The following is a 20,005-nucleotide window of genomic DNA, read 5'->3' on the forward strand; positions in this document are numbered from 1 at the left end:
GGGACCTCTGCCTCCAATGTACTTCCCCCATGGTGAACCAAAGCTGACCCCTCCTTTCCCAGGAGACCCTCCAAAGACTTGCAGTTAGGTCTGCCCTAGATTCTTATGGAGTCCCTGCTTTGCCCTAGGACCCAGTGCACATGAAATCCAGTGTGTGCCCTCTAAGAGTGGAGTCTGTTTCCGCCAGTCCTGCGGAGCTCCTGTTCTCAAGCCCCACTGGCCTTTCATGCCAAGTGCCATGGGCATCCTCCTCCTGATGCCAGACACCCAGGCCGGGGAACCTGATGTGGGGCTCAGAAATCTCACTCCTGAAGGGGATACTCTGTGATAGTTATTTTTCAGTTCATGGGTCACCCATATGGCATTACAGGATGGCTTATATATCAAAAGCACCTCTGCTACTGTCAGAGTATGTCTTCTTATTTCTTTGGGTGTAGGATATCTTTTTTTGGTATTTACCAATCTACTTTGTTGACGGTTGTTCAGCAGTTGGTTGTAATTTTGGTGTTTTCATGAGAGGAGATGAGCTCAAGTCCTTCGATTCCACCATCTTGTCTTTCCACTGACAAACATGAGCTCTTCACCTCCCTTTGGAAATCAGGTTTATTCAGGTACAGTTTACTTTCCAGAACATTGCCCATTTTGATGCCACTGCTGTGGAAAACAGGAGGGAGCTCTCTCCGCAAAACTAAAAAGACAACAATGACCACATTCTCCACTTCTGGGTATAAACCTCAAAGAACCAAGAGCAGGGTCTCAAAGAGATATGCACGTGGCCATGTTCCAGGCAGCGTTATGCCCAACAGCCACGAGGTGGGAGCAACCCAAGTGCCCATGAGTGGACATGCAGAATGCAGCCTAGCCTAACCATGGAATAGTATTCAGCCCTCAACAGGAAGCAGGTTCTGACACATGCTACTACCTGGGCAGACCTGGAGGACATTGTGCTCAGTGAAATAAGCCAGTCACAGAAAGACAGAAACTGTATGAATCCATGCATAGGAGGTTCCTAGAGGAGTCAAATTCATAGAGACAGAAAGTAGAGTGGTGGTTACCTGGGGCAGAAGGGGGAGGGAGGATGGGGAGGTTTGGGTTTTTTTTTTTTTTTTCTTTTTAGGGTCATACTCGCAGCATATGGAGGTTCCCAGAATAGGAGTTGAAGGGAGCTATAGCTGTCAGCCGATGCCACAGCCACAGCAATGTGGGATCCGAGCAGAGTCTGGGACCTACACCACAGCTCGCAGCAACACTGGATCCTTAACCCACTGAGCGAGGCCAGGGATCGAACCTGCATCCTCGTGGATGCTAGTCGGATTTGTTTCCACTGAGCCACGACGGGAATTCCTGCTTTCTTGTTTTTTAGAACAGGGACAGAGTTTCAGCTTTATAAGGTGTGAAAAGGCTCTGGAGCTCATTGTGGCAAAGTATGAATACACTGATCACTACTTGGAGTGGTTAAGAGAGTAAATTTTATGTCGTATGTCTTCCCCCCGCCCCACACAATTAAACATTAAAATTTGTGAAATGCACCCATTTTACATGTACAGTTCCTTGGACTTGGCCAAATAGAACATCACCCCAATTAAAATAGAAACAGTTCCCTCAACCCGGAGAATCCTCTGTGCCTCTTTGCAGTCTTACTGGGTTTAAACACTCCACTGAACTCACATTTCATTAAATGGAAATGACACCCCCCCCCCGCCCCGCCCTGGGGTCTGGCCAAGTCTAAATCTCTGTGGCTGCAAGGAGCTGTTTCCCACTTGGGATTCCTTCCTCCTGGGCCCCAACAGTGTGTGTGGAGGGGGGTGGGAGGGACCAAGGGAAAGACATTTGCTTTGGCTTCATTTCTAATCAGCTGCCCAAGTACTGAAAGTCACAGCAGGAAACACCAGCTACCCAGACATGGACATGGACACAGACAGACACAGACACGCCCTCCTGTTCCCCCACACCTGCACCCACACCCACTCACTTGCCCTGGCAACTGCCCAGCCTTTGCTCACTCCCCTGTGGGCTATACATTTGACAAGTGGGAACCCGTCTTCTCTTCAAAACCACTCCCCACTTGGCCCCAGTGCCCAGCCAAGAGTCTGTCCCCTGGGGCTGGTCACCCAAGCAAGGGCTCCCCTGGGAAAGTGAACTCAGACCAGCCTCCTTAGATGCCCTGCCCTTTGCCCCCTCCCTCAGCCTGACCTCTGGCTTTCAAACTCCCTGACCTTGCCTGTAAAGAGAGTGCAGGTTGCCCCCTGGTGGACCATCTGGGACATAACAGAAATATATCAGTGCTTTTCCAGTATGCAGTCGAATTCAATTCAAAATACTTAAGGGGAGAAGTGATAACAGTGAAAAAAGTCAGAAGACACTGCCTTAATCAAGACATTAAGTCAAGAAGAAGCCCATCTCTGGACCTTTTCATGTCCTATTCCCTCTACCCGAAATTCTCACTTCTCTGCCTCCTCCAGGCCTTTGCTTGCCCATCACTTGCCCAGCAAGGCCTGGGTGACACACAACATTGTTTGAAAAGCATATGCACCCCTTCCCATGCTGCCATCCCCTTCCACGGCCTCATCTACAGCACTGAGCACGATCCTACATGGTGTGTTGCCTCCTGACTTAATGTCTTTCTTTCTTTCTTTTTTTTTTTTTTTTTGTGTCTTTTTTGCTATTTCTTGGGCAGCTTCCACGACATATGGAGATTCCCAGGCTAGGGGTCCAATCGGAGCTGTAGCCACTGGCCTACGCCAGAGCCACAGCAACGCAGCATCCGAGCCACGTCTGCAACCTACACCACAGCTCACAGCAACGCCGGGTCATTAACCCACTGAGCAAGGGCAGGGACCGAACTTGCAACCTCATGGTTCCTAGTCGGATTCGTCAACCACTGCTCCACGATGGGAACTCCCTGACTTAATGTCTTTCTCTGCCCTCCTGAAAGGTAGGCATTTCCAGGAACACAGGAATCTGCTCCCTGCTGTATCCCCAAGTGCCTGGCACACTGCGGGCTTAGCAACCAATGAGTTAGCAGGGCCTCCTCTCAGCACTCAGGTCCCTGCCACTGAGTCATCTCCACAGAAAGCTTGCCCATGACCCGTCAGCCACCAGCACCCCTCTGACCCTTCACCCCGTTACTCTTTGTCCTTACTTATTTTGCTTCCCAGCCTTTTTCAATTGGTGTAGAAACAATATTGGGTTGGCTTGTGTGTTTTCTCTCCTGTGAAACACAAGTTCCATGAAGGCACAGAATATTTGGTTATGTCCCAGATGGTCCACCAGGGGGCAACCTGCACTCTCTTTACAGGCAAGGTCAGGGAGTTTGAAAGCCAGAGGTCAGGCTGAGGGAGGGGGCAAAGGGCAGGGCATCTAAGGAGGCTGGTCTGAGTTCACTTTCCCAGGGGAGCCCTTGCTTGGGTGACCAGCCCCAGGGGACAGACTCTTGGCTGGGCACTGGGGCCAAGTGGGGAGTGGTTTTGAAGAGAAGACGGGTTCCCACTTGTCAAATGTATAGCCCACAGGGGAGTGAGCAAAGGCTGGGCAGTTGCCAGGGCAAGTGAGTGGGTGTGGGTGCAGGTGTGGGGGAACAGGAGGGCGTGTCTGTGTCTGTCTGTGTCCATGTCCATGTCTGGGTAGCTGGTGTTTCCTGCTGTGACTTTCAGTACTTGGGCAGCTGATTAGAAATGAAGCCAAAGCAAATGTCTTTCCCTTGGTCCCTCCCACCCCCCTCCACACACACTGTTGGGGCCCAGGAGGAAGGAATCCCAAGTGGGAAACAGCTCCTTGCAGCCACAGAGATTTAGACTTGGCCAGACCCCAGGGCGGGGCGGGGGGGGGGTGTCATTTCCATTTAATGAAATGTGAGTTCAGTGGAGTGTTTAAACCCAGTAAGACTGCAAAGAGGCACAGAGGATTCTCCGGGTTGAGGGAACTGTTTCTATTTTAATTGGGGTGATGTTCTATTTGGCCAAGTCCAAGGAACTGTACATGTAAAATGGGTGCATTTCACAAATTTTAATGTTTAATTGTGTGGGGCGGGGGGAAGACATACGACATAAAATTTACTCTCTTAACCACTCCAAGTAGTGATCAGTGTATTCATACTTTGCCACAATGAGCTCCAGAGCCTTTTCACACCTTATAAAGCTGAAACTCTGTCCCTGTTCTAAAAAACAAGAAAGCAGGAATTCCCGTCGTGGCTCAGTGGAAACAAATCCGACTAGCATCCACGAGGATGCAGGTTCGATCCCTGGCCTCGCTCAGTGGGTTAAGGATCCAGTGTTGCTGCGAGCTGTGGTGTAGGTCCCAGACTCTGCTCGGATCCCACATTGCTGTGGCTGTGGCATCGGCTGACAGCTATAGCTCCCTTCAACTCCTATTCTGGGAACCTCCATATGCTGCGAGTATGACCCTAAAAAGAAAAAAAAAAAAAAACCCAAACCTCCCCATCCTCCCTCCCCCTTCTGCCCCAGGTAACCACCACTCTACTTTCTGTCTCTATGAATTTGACTCCTCTAGGAACCTCCTATGCATGGATTCATACAGTTTCTGTCTTTCTGTGACTGGCTTATTTCACTGAGCACAATGTCCTCCAGGTCTGCCCAGGTAGTAGCATGTGTCAGAACCTGCTTCCTGTTGAGGGCTGAATACTATTCCATGGTTAGGCTAGGCTGCATTCTGCATGTCCACTCATGGGCACTTGGGTTGCTCCCACCTCGTGGCTGTTGGGCATAACGCTGCCTGGAACATGGCCACGTGCATATCTCTTTGAGACCCTGCTCTTGGTTCTTTGAGGTTTATACCCAGAAGTGGAGAATGTGGTCATTGTTGTCTTTTTAGTTTTGCGGAGAGAGCTCCCTCCTGTTTTCCACAGCAGTGGCATCAAAATGGGCAATGTTCTGGAAAGTAAACTGTACCTGAATAAACCTGATTTCCAAAGGGAGGTGAAGAGCTCATGTTTGTCAGTGGAAAGACAAGATGGTGGAATCGAAGGACTTGAGCTCATCTCCTCTCATGAAAACACCAAAATTACAACCAACTGCTGAACAACCGTCAACAAAGTAGATTGGTAAATACCAAAAAAAGATATCCTACACCCAAAGAAATAAGAAGACATACTCTGACAGTAGCAGAGGTGCTTTTGATATATAAGCCATCCTGTAATGCCATATGGGTGACCCATGAACTGAAAAATAACTATCACAGAGTATCCCCTTCAGGAGTGAGATTTCTGAGCCCCACATCAGGTTCCCCGGCCTGGGTGTCTGGCATCAGGAGGAGGATGCCCATGGCACTTGGCATGAAAGGCCAGTGGGGCTTGAGAACAGGAGCTCCGCAGGACTGGCGGAAACAGACTCCACTCTTAGAGGGCACACACTGGATTTCATGTGCACTGGGTCCTAGGGCAAAGCAGGGACTCCATAAGAATCTAGGGCAGACCTAACTGCAAGTCTTTGGAGGGTCTCCTGGGAAAGGAGGGGTCAGCTTTGGTTCACCATGGGGGAAGTACATTGGAGGCAGAGGTCCCAGGGAATAATCACTGGTATGAGCTCCCCTGTAGGATGCCATTTTGGAAAAGTCTGGCTCCACCCATCAGGGTTGAGGAGTCCCAGGCCAAATAACAAACAGGGTGGGAACCCAGCCTCACCCATCAGCAGAAAATTTACCTAAAATGCTCCCAGGCACACAGCACCTTCTAATCACACCCAGAGACAAAGATCCATCCAGCAAGGGACAAGACTCAGCTCTACCTACCAGGGGCAGGCACCAGCCCCTTCCATTAGGAAGCCTGCCACAAGCCCTGATATCAACTTTACCCACAAGGGGCAGACATTAGAAGCAAGAGAAGCTACAACCCTGAAACCCACAGAAAGGAGACCATGTAGAGGCTATACAAAATGGAAAGATAGAGAAATATGAGCCATAGAAAGGAAGAAGACAAAACCCCAGAAGAACAGCTAAGTGAAGTAGAGACAAGCAACCAACATGACAAAGACTTTAGAGTAAAGATAGTATGGATGATCCAAGATCTCAGGAAAAAAAAAGAAAAACTAGAGGCCAAGATTGATGAATTACAAGAAATATTTGACAAAGATACAGCAGATTTATAAAGTAAAACAAGCAGGAGTTCCCAGTGTGGCACAGCAGAAACAAATCCGACTAGTAACCATGAGGTTGCGGGTTTGATCTCTGGCCTCACTCAGTGGGGTAAGGATTCGGTGTTGCCATGAGCTGTGGTGTAGGTTGCAGATGTGGCTCGGACCCCGTCTTGCTGTGGCTGTGGTATAGGCTGGAGGCTGTAGCTTTGATTTGATCCCTAGCCTGGGAACGTCCATATGCTGGGTGTGGTCCTAAAAAGAAAAAAAAAAAAAGAATAAACAAACAGATGAACAACACAGTAACTGAAATGAAAAATTCACTAGAAGGAATCACTAGCTGAATACAGAAAGGAAAAGAATAAGTGAGATGGAAGACAGGCTGGTGGAAATCACTGATGAGGAGCAGAATAATGAAAAAAAAAAATGAGGGCAGTCTAAGAGAACTCTGGGACGATATTAACCATACCAACATTCTCATTATAGGGATACCATAAGGGGAAGAGAGAAAGGGCCAGAGAAAATATTTGAAGTGAAAATAGCCAAAAACTTCCCTAACATATGAAAGGAATCACTTGCTTAAATCCAGCAAGCACATCGAATACCACATAGAATAAATTCAAGGAGGAACACCTTGAGACAAACATTCATTAAACTGACCAAAATTAAAGACAAAGAGAAAATATTGAGAGCAGCTAGGGAAAAGCAATGAATAACACACAAGGGAACCCTGATAAGGTTATCAGCTGATTTTTCACCAGAAACTGCAGGCCAAAGGAGAGTGGTATGATATACTTAAAGGTATGAAAGGAAAAAAAAACCCTACAAGCAAGAAATACTCTACTCAGTGGGCTCTCATTCAGATTTGAAGGAGAAATCAAAAGCCACCTTTTTTTTTTTTTTTTTTTTTTTTTGTCTTTTGCCTTTTTAGGGCGGAACCTGTGGTGTATGGAGGTTCCCAGGCTAGGGGTCCAATCAGAGCTGTAGCTGCTGGCCTACACCACCGCCACGGCAACACCAGATCCAAGCCATGTCTGCGACCTACACCACAGCTCACAGCAACGCCAGATCCTTAACCCACTGAATGAGGCCAGGGATTGAACCCACATCCTCATGGAGCTAGTCAGTTTCATTAACCACTGAGCCATGACGGGAACCCCGAGAAATCAAAAGCTTGACAGACAAGCAAAAGCTAAGAGAATTCAGCACCACAAAACCACCTTTACAGCAAATATTGAAGGAACTTCTTTAGGTGGAAAAGGCCACAACTAGCAACCGAATATTACAAATTAGAGGGCTCATTAGGAAAGGCAAACACTTATTAAAAGTAGAAAATCATCTACACACAAATACATCAAAACTAGCAATTGTGAGAAGAGGAGGGCACAAATGCAGGATACAGGAAATACATTTGCAATTAAGAGACCAGCAATTTAATCATATATGTATATATGAAATACCATATATTATAGCTATATCAAAACTTCATGGTAACCACAAACCAAAAAGCTAACATAGATACACACACATTAGAAAAATCAATCCAAACACAACACTAAAGATAGTCATCAAATCACAAGAGAAGAAGTGATGAAAAAAGACCAACAAAAACAAATCCAAAGCTATTAACAAAATGGGAATAAGAACATACATATCAGTAATTACCTTAAATGTAAATGGACTAAATGCTCCAACCAAAAGACGGACTGGCTGAATGTATACAAAACCACGCCCCATACATATGCTGTTTACAAGAGACCCTCTTCAGTTCTAGGGACACATAAAAATGAAAGTGAGAGGATGGAAGAAAATATTCCATGCAAATGGAAATCAAAAGAAAACTCGAGTAGCAATACCCCTAACAGACAAGATATACCTTAAAATAATGTTACAAGAGACAAAGAAGGGTATTACATAATGATCAAAATATCAATCCAAGAAGAAGACTACAATTGTATATACATATAGGCACCCAGCATAGGAATATCTCAATATATAAGGCAACTACTAACAGCCGTAAAAATAAGAAACCAACAGTAACACAATAATAATAGGGGACTTAACACCCCACTTCAGCAATGGGAAGATCATCCAGACAGAAAATCAACAAGACTACACAGGCCTTAAATGATGCATTAGACCAGATGGACTTAATAGATATTTATAGAACATTCCATCCCAAAACAGGAGAATACACATTCCTCTCAAGTGCACGTGGAACATTCTCTAGAATAGATCACATTCTGGGCCACAAATCAAGCCTTGGTAAATTTAAGAAAATTGAAATAATATCAAGAAACTTTTCTGACGACAATCTGATAAGACTAGAAGTCAACTTCAAGAAACAACTGCAAAAGAGAAAAAACAAACCACAAAGACATGGAGACTAAATACTATGCTACTAAACAACCAATGGATCAGTGAAGCAATTAAAGAGGCTATCAAAATATACCCAGAGAAAATTACAACAAAAACGCAATGATCCAAAACTGATGGGATGCAGCAAAAGCAGTTCTAGGAGGAAAGTTTATAGTATTACAAGCCTGCATCAGGAAACAAGAAAAATCTCAAGTAAAAAACCTAACCTTACACCTAAAGCAACTAGAGAAAGAACAATGAACAAACCCAAGGTTAGCACACTGAGGCATATGGAATAATTTGCCAATGGGGACCAGTTGTAGCACAGAAAACTCTACCCAATATTCCGTGTAATCTATGTGGGAAAAGAATCTGAAAGAGAATGGATGTGTGTGTATGTATAACTGAATCACTTCGTTGTACAGCAAAATTACCACAATCTTGTAAATCAACTATACTTCAATAAAAGTTTAAAAAACAAAACAACCCCCAAAGTTAATAGAAGGAAAGAAGCCATAAAGATCAGAGTAGAAATAAATGAAATAGAAATGAAGAACACAATAGACAACATCAATGAAACTAAAACCTGGTTCTTTGAAAAGATCAATAAAATTGATAAATGCTTAGCCAGACCCATCAAGAAAAAAAGGGAGAGGGCTCAAATTAATAAAATTAGAAATGAAAAAGAAGATGTTAAAATGGACATCATAGAAATAAAATGGATAAGAGACTACTACACGCAACTCTATGTCAATAAAATGGACAACCTAGGAAAAATGGGAAAATTCTCAGAAAGGTACAATCTTCTGTGACCGAACCAGGAAGAAACAGATAAGATGAAGGACCTGTCACAAGTACTGAAATTGAAGCTGTGATTTTAAAACTTCCAACAAACTCAAGTCCAGGACTGGATGACTTTACAGGCAAATTTGATGAAACATTTAGAGAAGAGCTAACACCTATTCTTATGAAACTATTCCAAAAAATTGCAGAAGAAGGAACACTCCCAAACTCATTCTGTGAGGCCACTATTACCCTGGTACCAAAACCAGAAAAGATAACACACCAAAAAAGAAAAGTACAGGCCAATATCAGTGATAAACACAGATGCAGAAATCCTCAATGAAATACTAGCAAGCCAACTCCAACAACACATTAAAAGGATCAAGTGGGATACATCCCGGGGATGTAAGGATTTTTCAATATTTGCAAATCAATCAGTGTGATACATCCCATTAAAAATTAAACAGTAAAATCCATATGGTCACCTCAATAGATGCAGAAAAAGCTTTTGATAAAGTTCAACATCCATTTATGATAAAAAGTCTTTAGAAAGTGGGCAGAGAGGGAAGCTACCCCAACATAATAAAGGCTATATATGACAAACCCACAGCTAACATCATTGCCAGTGGTGAAAAGCTGAAAGAATTTCTGCTAAGAAAAGGAATTATACAAAGATATCTACTCTCACTACTTTTATTCAACATAGTTTTGGAAGTCCTAGCCACGACAATAAGAGAAGAAGAAGAAATAAAAGGAATCCAAACTGGAAAAGAAGAAATAAAACTATCACTGTTTGCAGATGATATGATACCATACACAGAAAATCCTCGAGACACTACTAGAAAACTGTTAGAGCTCATCAAATAATTCAGTAAAGTTGCAAGATACAAAATTAATACATAGAAATCTACTGCATTTCTATACACTAAAAATGAAAGATCAGAAAGAGAAATTAGGGAAACGATCCTATTTACCATCACATCAGAAAGAATAAAATACCCAGGAATAAATCTACATACAGAGGCAAAAGATCTGTACTTTGAAAACTGAGACACTGATGAAAGAAACCAAAGATGACACAAACAGATGGAAAGGTATATCATGTTCTTGGATTGGAAGAATCCATATTGGCAAATGGCTATTGTACCTAGGGCAATCTACAGATTCAACACAATCCTTAACAAATTACCAATGGCATTTTTCACAGAACTAGAACAAAAAACATTTAGAATTTGTATCGGAGTTCCCATCGTGTCTCAGTGGAAATGGATCTGACTAGTAACCATGATGATGCAGGTTTGATCCCTGGCCTCACTCCGTGGGTTAAGGATCTGGCATTGCAGTGAGCTGTGGTACAGGTCACAGATGTGGCTTGAACCTGGCGTTGCTGTGGCCACGGCATAGGCCAGCAGCTACAGCTCTGATTCAACCCCTAATCTGGGAACCTCTACATGCCATGGCTGTGCAACCCCCCTGAAAAAAAAAAAACTGTATGAAAACACAAAAGACCCCGAGTAGCCAAAGCAATCCTGAGAAAGAAAAATGGAGCTGGAAGAACCATGCTCCTTGACTTTAGACTATACATCAAAACAGTACGGTACTGGCACAAAAACAGAAACAGATGAATGGAATAGGCTAGAAAGCCCAGAAATCAACCCATACACCACGGTCAACTAACCTACAACAAAGGGACACAAGAATCTACAATAGAGAAAAGACAGTCTCTTCAATAAGTGGTGCTGGAAAAACTGGACAGCTACATGTAAAATAGTGAAACTAGAGCACTCTCTAATACCACACATAGAAATAAACTCAAAATGGATTAAATATAAGGCTGGATACTATAAAACTTAGAGGAAAATACAGGCAGAACTTTCTCTGACATAAACCACAGCAATCTCTTCAGATCCACCTCCTGGAGTAATGAAAATAAAAACAAAAATAAACAAATGGAACCTAATTAAACTTAAAAGGTTTTGCACAGCAAAGGAAACCATTAAAAAAATGAAAAGACAACCTGCAGAGTGGGAAAAATCTTTGCAATTGAAGCAACTGACAAGGGATTAATCTCAAAATATCCAAACAACTCAAGCAGCTCAGTATCAAAAAAACCACCCAATCAAAAAATGGTCAGAAGATCTAGACATTTCTCCAAAGAAGACATACAGATGACCGAAAAGATTCTCAACATCACAATTATTAGAAAAATGCAAATCAAAACTACTATGAGGTACCATCTTACACCAGTCAGAATGGCCATCATCTAAGTCTGCAAACAAATGCTGCACAGGGTGTAGAGAAAAGGGAAACTTCCTGCACTGTTAGTGGGAATGTCAATTGGTACAACCACTATGGAAAACAGTATGGAGTTTCCTCAGGTAAAAATAGAACTGCCGTATGATCCAGCAAACCCACTCCTGGGCATCTATCCAGAGAAAACCAGGACTCAAAACGATGCATGTACTCCAGAGTTCACTGCAGCACTATCTACAATAGCCAAGACATGGAAGCAACCTAAATGTCCTTTGACAGAGGGAATGGATAAAGAAGATGTGGTACATATATATATATATATACAATAAAATATTACTCAGCCATAAAAAGAATGAAATAATCCCATTAGCAGCAATATGGATGGACCTAGAGATGATTTTTTTTAATTACTCAATGAATTTTATTACATTTATAGTTGTACAACGATCGTCACAACCAAATTTTACAGCATTTACATTCCAAACCCTCAGTGCATCCCCTCATCCCCCAACCTGTCTCATTCGGAAACCATAATTTTTTCAAAGTCTGTGAGTATCTGTTCTGCAAAGAAGTTCGTTGTGTCCTTTTTTTAGATTCCACATGTAAATGATAGTATATGATATTGGTGTCTCATTGTCTGACTGACTTCACTTAGCATGATAATTTCTAGGTCCATCCATGTTGCTGCAAAGGCCGTTATTTCTTTCAGTGGCTGAGTACTATTCCATTGTGTCTATGTACCACATCTTCTCTATCCACTCCTCTGTCGGTGGACATTATGGTTGTTTCCATGTCTTGGCTATTGCATATGGTATTGCAATGAACATTGGAGTACATGTGTCTTTTGGAGTCATGGTTTTCTCTGGGTAGATGCCAAGGAGTGGGATGGCTGGATCAAATGGTAATTCTACTTTTTGTTTTCTGAGGCATCTCCATACTGTTTTCCACAGTGGTTGCACCAGTTTATATTCCCACCAACAGTGTACTAGGGTTCCTTTTTCTCCACACCCTGTCCAGCACTTATTGTTTGCAGACTTTTGGATGATGGCCATTCTGGCTGGTGTAAGGTGTACCTCATAGAGGTTTGATTTGCATTTCTTTCATAATGAGTGACGTTGAACATCTTTTCATGTGTTTTTTGGCCATCTGTATGTTTTCTTTGGAGAATGCTGTTTAGATCTTCTGCCCACTTTTTGTTGGGGTGGTTTGTTTGGTTTTTTTTTTTTTTTTTTTTTTTTTTTTTTGGTATTGAGCTGCCGAAGGTGTTTATAAATTTTGGAGATTAATCCGTTGTTCACTTCACTTGCATGTGTTTTCTCCCATTCTGTGGGTTGTCTTTTCGTTTTGTTTAGGGTTTCCTTTGCTGTGTAGAAAATTTTTAAGTTTAATTAAGTCTCATTTGTTTATTTTTGTTTTTATTGTTATTACTCTGAGAAGATGTTGCTCTTGTTTGTGTTGAGAGTGTTTGGACCTAGAGATTATTACTAAATTAGGCATGGATGGACATGGGTGAACCTAGAGATTATTATACTAAGTTAGTGAAAGATAAACTTCATATAAATCACTTATATGTGGAATCTAAAAAGGAACACAAATGAACTTATTTGCAGAATGCAAACAAACTCATGGGCTTTGAAAACAAACTTGTGGTTACCAAGGCAGACAGGGAGGGGGAGGGAGAGACTGGGAGTTTGGGATTGGCACATTCATCATGCGATATATGGAATGACTGGCCAACAGAGACCTGTGGTATAGCACAGGGAACTCTACCCAATATTCTGTGATAACCTATATGGGAAAAGAATCTGAAAAAGAATGGATTTGTGCACATGAATAACTGAATCACTTTGTCACACAGCAGAAATTATAAAAATCTTGTAAATTTACTATATACTTCCATAAACCTTTAAAAATGAAAAAAAAACATGTACACCTTAAGTATTTACAATTTTACTTTGTCAATCATACTTCAATCAACCTGGAAACAAAGCATATAAAAAAAGGGAGGCTAAGAAACAGCCCACCCTGGAAGCTGGAGCAGCAGTGGGAAGCATCTTGTGCTCTCACAGTTCACATGGGCAGAGCTTCTGCACATCCTTCCCATGTTCTTCCATCTCCAGTCTCATTTCTGCCTCTAATTTTATCCTCTGAGACCAGCAGGAAAATTAATAGGCATTTTTAATGGCTCCCAGGTATATAGGCCCCCAAATAAAAATAAACATCCCCGCCTTAAGGCACCTGTACCTGCCTGCTGTTTCCGCCTCTCGTAGCCATTTCTGGAATTGCACATCTTGGTTGGATGTTGCCTTTGAGACAGTTGGCAAGGACATCCCAAGAGACTGTGAGCCTGGCCCCTGCCATCCCAGCCAGGACAACAGCAATGGCCTTAGACAAGGCATGGCTCTGCACTTTGCTGCAATCCTCACCACTCCCTAATGCCTCCCACTGGCTGTTGCTTTGTTCCTTCACATCATCTGCTAGGCCCCATAAGAACAAGAGTTTGCGAATCTTAACCTCTGACTTGGACATTTTAGGGAGTTAAAGAGCCTTTAGTGACTGGCCAATCGGGCAACTACAGCAGGGGGGCCCAACCTGGCCCACTATCTGTGTGTGTACATGACGTTTTATTGGAACACAGCCATGCCAAGCTGATTAGATCTAATTTATGGTGGCTTGCAGGCTACAGTGGCAGAGTCTGATGGTTGCAACAGAGAATGTGTTGTTTGCAAAGTTGGAGTATACTATTTGGCCTTTGTTTTTTTGGGGGTTTTTTTTTGTTTGTTTGTTTGTTTGTTTGTTTGTTTGTTTTTTGGTCACACCCATGGCATATGGAATTTCCCAGGCTAGGGGTTGAACTGGAGCTGCAGCTGTCAGCCTACACCACAGTCAGAGCAACGCGAGATCCGAGCTGTGTCTGCAACCTACGTGGCAATGCCAGATCCTTCACCCACTGAATAAGGCCAGGGACTGGACCCATGTCCTCCTGCATAGTAGTCAGGTTTGTTATCACTGAGCCATGACGGGAAATCCCGTTTGACTCTTTACACAAAAAGTGTGTTGATCATGACCTAGTCTCACCTGCTTTTGTTGTTGATAAGAGGACTGAGGCAGAGGAGGAGGGATGGAGTGAGGTCATTTTCACGGGCCACACTGGACTCTGCAGACCCCACGTGGAGGGTGTTCAGGGCACCCCGACACCTCAAGGGCCACCCTGAGATCCTCAAGGACCCAGGTCCACCTGCCCCCACCTGATAGGTATTCCCGATTCTGAGGCTGCTCCAGGCTGAGGAGCCCCCAGCCCCTGTCCTGGCCCTGCACCTTTGCCTCAGGAGCCCAGGAGGCCGAGGTGTCTGGTTCCCATCACCACTGACAATCAGCCCTCTGCGCCCCTGCCCAGAGCGTGTCTGTAACCCTGACACCATCAACACCCCATCAATCGCCTTGCCCGAGCTGGCTGGCGAGGCCCCATCTGGAATTCGGCCCTGGCAGAGATCAAAGTCTGGCCCTGGAGCCCTGCCTCGGGGAGGGGGGTGCTGGCCGGAGGTCTCATGGGAAGAGGGGAGTCTTAGGGCCAGGGGTCCTGACAGCTTGGTGCCGGCCCCACTGTGTACCTGGCCACTTTGGACAAGAACGTCAGTCTCTGAGCCTGAGTTTCCACAGGTGTAAAATGGGATCACAACACCCAGCTCTCAGAGGGAACCCAGGGGGTGTGCAAAGCCCTTACGGTTGTAGAGTTGGATAAAACAATGTGATGTCTGAGATTTGCTTTAATAACACTCGGGGGGAAATAAATGTGCGCCTGGAGTGGGGGGGGCGGCGGGGGGATACACACTGATAACTGCTGGATCCGGGGGACGGATATGTGGGCACTCACTACACTCTTCTCTGCTTTTGCGGATGTTTGAAATTTCCCTAATGGTTACATTTAACAATCTGTAAATTCTGTAAAATATGTGGGCAATTTTATTTTTCCCTGCTTTTTTATGAATTTTGGAAGATGGCAGGATCCCCTGATTATAAATACAATACCCATGCCGCTGCTGATATCTGAAGCTCGTGGTGGGCTTGGGAAAGGCAGGATGGAGCTGGCCTTGGAGGGGGTGTTTTCAGCAGACACAGCTTTCTTGGGGACCTGTCACATGCTAGACGCTGAGAGGGCCAGGCGATGGCATGAGAACGTCGCTCTTCCTGACATTTCCCCTCACCCTGCTGTCATCCTCCCTCTGTGCACCCAGTCTGCCCTTGATGAGGTCAGAGGCAGAGGGGTTGACCCAGGCCCTTGGCCACCCCCCTGGATCAGCCACTTCCAGGCCACACTTTCCAGTGCACAGATCTCACTGCTGCGCTGCCTGCTGTGCCCGCCTCCCCAGCCAGCCCAGCCCCACAGGTACCTCTGACCTCTGGCAGCCCTTCCTGTCCCTGGCAGGTGCCTCTGCCATAATGTTGCCAGATTTAGCAAATGGAAACCCAGGCTGTCTGGTTAAATTCGAACTTCAAATAAACAATACATGATTTGCAGTATAAGTAAATCCTATGCTATATTTGAGACACACATACACTAAAAAAGTACCCGTTATTTATTGAAGTTGAATTTTTTACATTCTTTTTTATATTGTATTCCACCCCTGGGTATTGGACATAATTCCCTGTGCTGTACAGTAGGACCTTTTTTCATCCATTCTAAGTGTAATAGTTTGCATCTACTAGGCCTACACTCCCACTCCATCCCACTCCCTCCCACCCACCCCTTAGCAATGACAAGTCTGTTCTCTATGTCTGTGAATCTATTTCTGTTTTGTATACAGGTTCATCTGTGCTATATTTTAGATTCCACATATAAGTGATGTTATATGATATTTGTCCTTCTCTCTCTGACTTAATTCACTTAGTATGACAACCTCTATTTGCATCTTGTTGCTGTGAATGGAATTATTTCATTCTTTTTTATGGCTGAGTAGTATTCCACTGTGTGTGTGTGTGTGTGTGTGTGTACCACTTCCTTTTTTAATAGTTGATTTAAAATGTCCCATCAATTTCTGCTGTGCAGAAAAGTGACCCAGGTATACATATATATATATATATATATATATATACATTATTTTCCTCACGTTATCCTCCATCTTGTTCCATCACAAGTGATTAGATATAGTTCCCTGTGCTAATCAGCAGGATCTCATTGCTTATCCACTCCAAATGCAATAGTTTGCATCTGTTAACCCCAAACTCCCAGTCCTTCCCACCTCTCCTCTCCCCTTTGGCAACCATATGTCTGTTCTCCATGTCCATGAGTTTGTTTCTTTTCTTTAGTTAGGTTCATTTGTGGCAGGTATTAGAGTCCAGATATAAGTGATATTGTATTTAACTTTCTCTTTCTGACTTAGTATGAGAGTCTCTAGTTGTACTATTTTTCTGCAAATGGCATTATTTTGTTATTTTTTATGGATGAGTAGTATTCCATTGTGCTTATGTACCACATTTTTTTTTCTATTTTTAGGGTTTTATTCTTTCATGATTATTTTTTCCATTATAGCTGGTTTACAGTGTTCTGTCAATTTTCTACTGTACAGCAAAATTTACCCAGTCACACATACATATATACATTCTTTTTCTTCATATTATCCTCCATCATGCTCCACCATAAGTGACTAGATGTAGTTCCCATTGCTATACAGCAGGCTCTCATAGCTTATCCACTCCAAAGGAATTAGTTTCTATCTACTAACCCCAGATTCCTAGTCCATCCCACTCTCTTCCCTCCCCCTTGGCAACCACAAGGGGGAGGGGAGAGAGTTCTCCAAGTCCATGTTTCTTTTCTGTGGAAAGGTTCATTTGTGCCATTTATTAGATTCCAGATAAAAGTGATATCATATGGTATTTGCCTTTCTGACTTCACTTAGTATTAGAGTCTCTAGTTCCATCCATGTTGTTGCGAATGGCATTATTTTGTTCTTTTTATGGCTGAGTAGTATTCTATTGTGTATGTATACCACATCTTCTTAATCCATTTGTCTGCTGATAGACATTTATGTTGTTTCCATGTCTGGCTATTGAGAATAGTGCTGCAATGAACATACAAGTGCATGTGTCATTTTCAAGGAAATTTTTGTCTGGATATATGCCCAAGAGTGGCATTGCTGGGTCATATAGTAGTTCTACATTTAGTTTTCTGAGGTACCTCCATACTGTTTTCCATAGTGGTTGTACCAGTTTACATTCCCACCAACAGTGCAGGAAGGTTCCCTTTTCTTCACACCCTCTCCAGCATTTGTTATTGGTGGACTTATTAATGATGGCCCTTCTGACTGGTGTGAGGTGGGGTGTACCACATTTTCTTAATCCATTCATCTGTCAAATGGATTAGGTTGTTTCCATGTCATGGCTATTGTGGATAGTACTAAAATGAACACAGGGTATGTATCTTTTCAAATGAAAGTTTTGTCTGGATATATGCCCAGGAGCGGGGTTGCTGGATCATGTAGTAGTTATATACTTAGTTTTCTGAGGAACCTCCATACTGTTTGCCATAGTTTTTGTACCGGTTTACATTCCCAACAGTGTATAAGGGTTCCCTTTTCTCCACACCCTCTCCAGTATTTGTTATTTGTGGACTTATTAATGATGACCATTCTGAATGGTGTGATGTGGTACCTCATTCTACTTTTGATTTGCATTTCTCTAATAATTAGTGATGGTGAGTATCTTTTTACCTGCCTGCTAGCCATCCTTATATCTTTCTTGGAGAAATGTCTTTTTAGGTCTCCTGCCCATTTTTTGATTGGGTTGTTTTGTTGTTGTTGAGTTGTATGCGTTGTTTGTTTATTTTGGAAATTAAGCTCTTCTCAGTTGCCTCATTTGCATCTATTTTCTCCCATTCCATAGGTTGTCTTTTTGTCATTTTTTTATGCTTTCGTTTGCTGTGAAAAATCTTATAAGCTTAGGTCCCAAGTGTTTATATTTTGTTTTATTTCTGTTGACTTGGAAGACTGACCTAAGAAAACATTTGTACGATTGATGGCAGAGAATGTTTTGCCTATGTTCTCATGTAGGAGTTTTATGGTTCCAAGCCTTATGTTTAAGTCTTTAAGCTGTTTTGAGTTTATTTTTGTGCATGGTGTGAAGGTGTGTCCTAAATTCATTGATTTACATGCAGCTGTCCAGTTTTCCTAGCACCACTTGCTAAAAGAGAAAGCCTTTTTCCCATTTTTGAAATTCAGATTTTAATAGGTTTCTGTATCTGGTTGCCCTATGATGGTGTCATTTAAACTTCTTTCTTTCTTTCTCTCTTTCTCTCTTTCATTCCTTCAGCACCTTCCAGATACCTGGCACTTGCTGGAGATGCAGAGGTGACTAGTCTAAGTTCCTACCTTTGAGAACCTTCCCAGGCTGCGCAGGAAATCAATCATTGCCAATAGGTGTTATAAACACAGGGCCAACCAGAGCCTATTAGGAGCACAAAAAAATTGTAGCCCGGGGTGAGGATGGCACTGGAGGAGACAGGGCTGAATGTGGTGACACTAGCTCTAAGTGTGGCTGGGCTGACTCAGAATGGGCAGATTAAAGGCTATTTTCTAGGGGTCACGGTGAGGCACTGGCCCATGGATCAAGGTTAATTGGGGAATCCTTGAACTCAAGCCTTCACGCATTTCTTAGTCATGCTCAGACTCAGGAATATCAGTGGGGTGGCACCTTGTCCAGGGCACTCAGTGAATGAAGAGGGGAGGTCCTGCGCTGTGGCTCATGTGATCTATGGGGGAGACATAGTCAACAGGCAGGCAGGCAAATGAATGTGTCATTTCAGATGTGGGTAAGTGCAATGGAGACCTGATACAGGGCACTGTGGCGGAGTGTGGTGAGGAGCAGTGGAGGGTTCGGTCTGGGGTGATGTGGATAATATCAACCACCAATTCTTGTGCTGCATCTTCTGTTACTATTATCTACCACACCACTACTGAAAGTCCTTCCTGGCATCAATTCATTTCATTCCCACACCTGCCCACAGAGATTGGTACCATCATCATCCCCATTTGGCAGAGGAACAAACTGAGGCACAGAGAAGTCCCACTATTTTCCCTCTGAGCCTCAGCAACCCCCCACCCCCCCCTTGAAAGGGTGCTCAGTAGACTACTCTGAGGGAAGCAATGTGTCAGCTGTGAAGAGTGTGACCCAGGGGCATTGCTGCTGCCAAGAGGCAGCCTCTGTGCCAAGCACCCCACCCAGTGGGTATGTGTCATGTTTGCTAACAGCTGGGGGAGCACTTGGGAGCCTCAGTTTCCTGGTCACATTAGAGCTGCTCTGCCCTTGTTCAACTGGGAGCTCCCCAATCAGAGGTCCCCACCTCATCTATCCCTGTGGTCTCAGCACCTGGACCAGCCCTGGGGTGTGGCAGGAGTCAACCCTATTCACTCTTCTCTGCTCCCAGTCATGGAGAACCCCTTCCAAGGAAACATTGTTGAGTATCTATCAAGACCCCTTAGTTATCTGTGCCAGTTATCCCCACCCATGTCCTGCTCAACCAGGGCCTAACT

This window comes from Sus scrofa, chromosome 14 (genome assembly GCF_000003025.6).
Source record: "Sus scrofa isolate TJ Tabasco breed Duroc chromosome 14, Sscrofa11.1, whole genome shotgun sequence".
NCBI lineage: Eukaryota > Metazoa > Chordata > Mammalia > Artiodactyla > Suidae > Sus > Sus scrofa.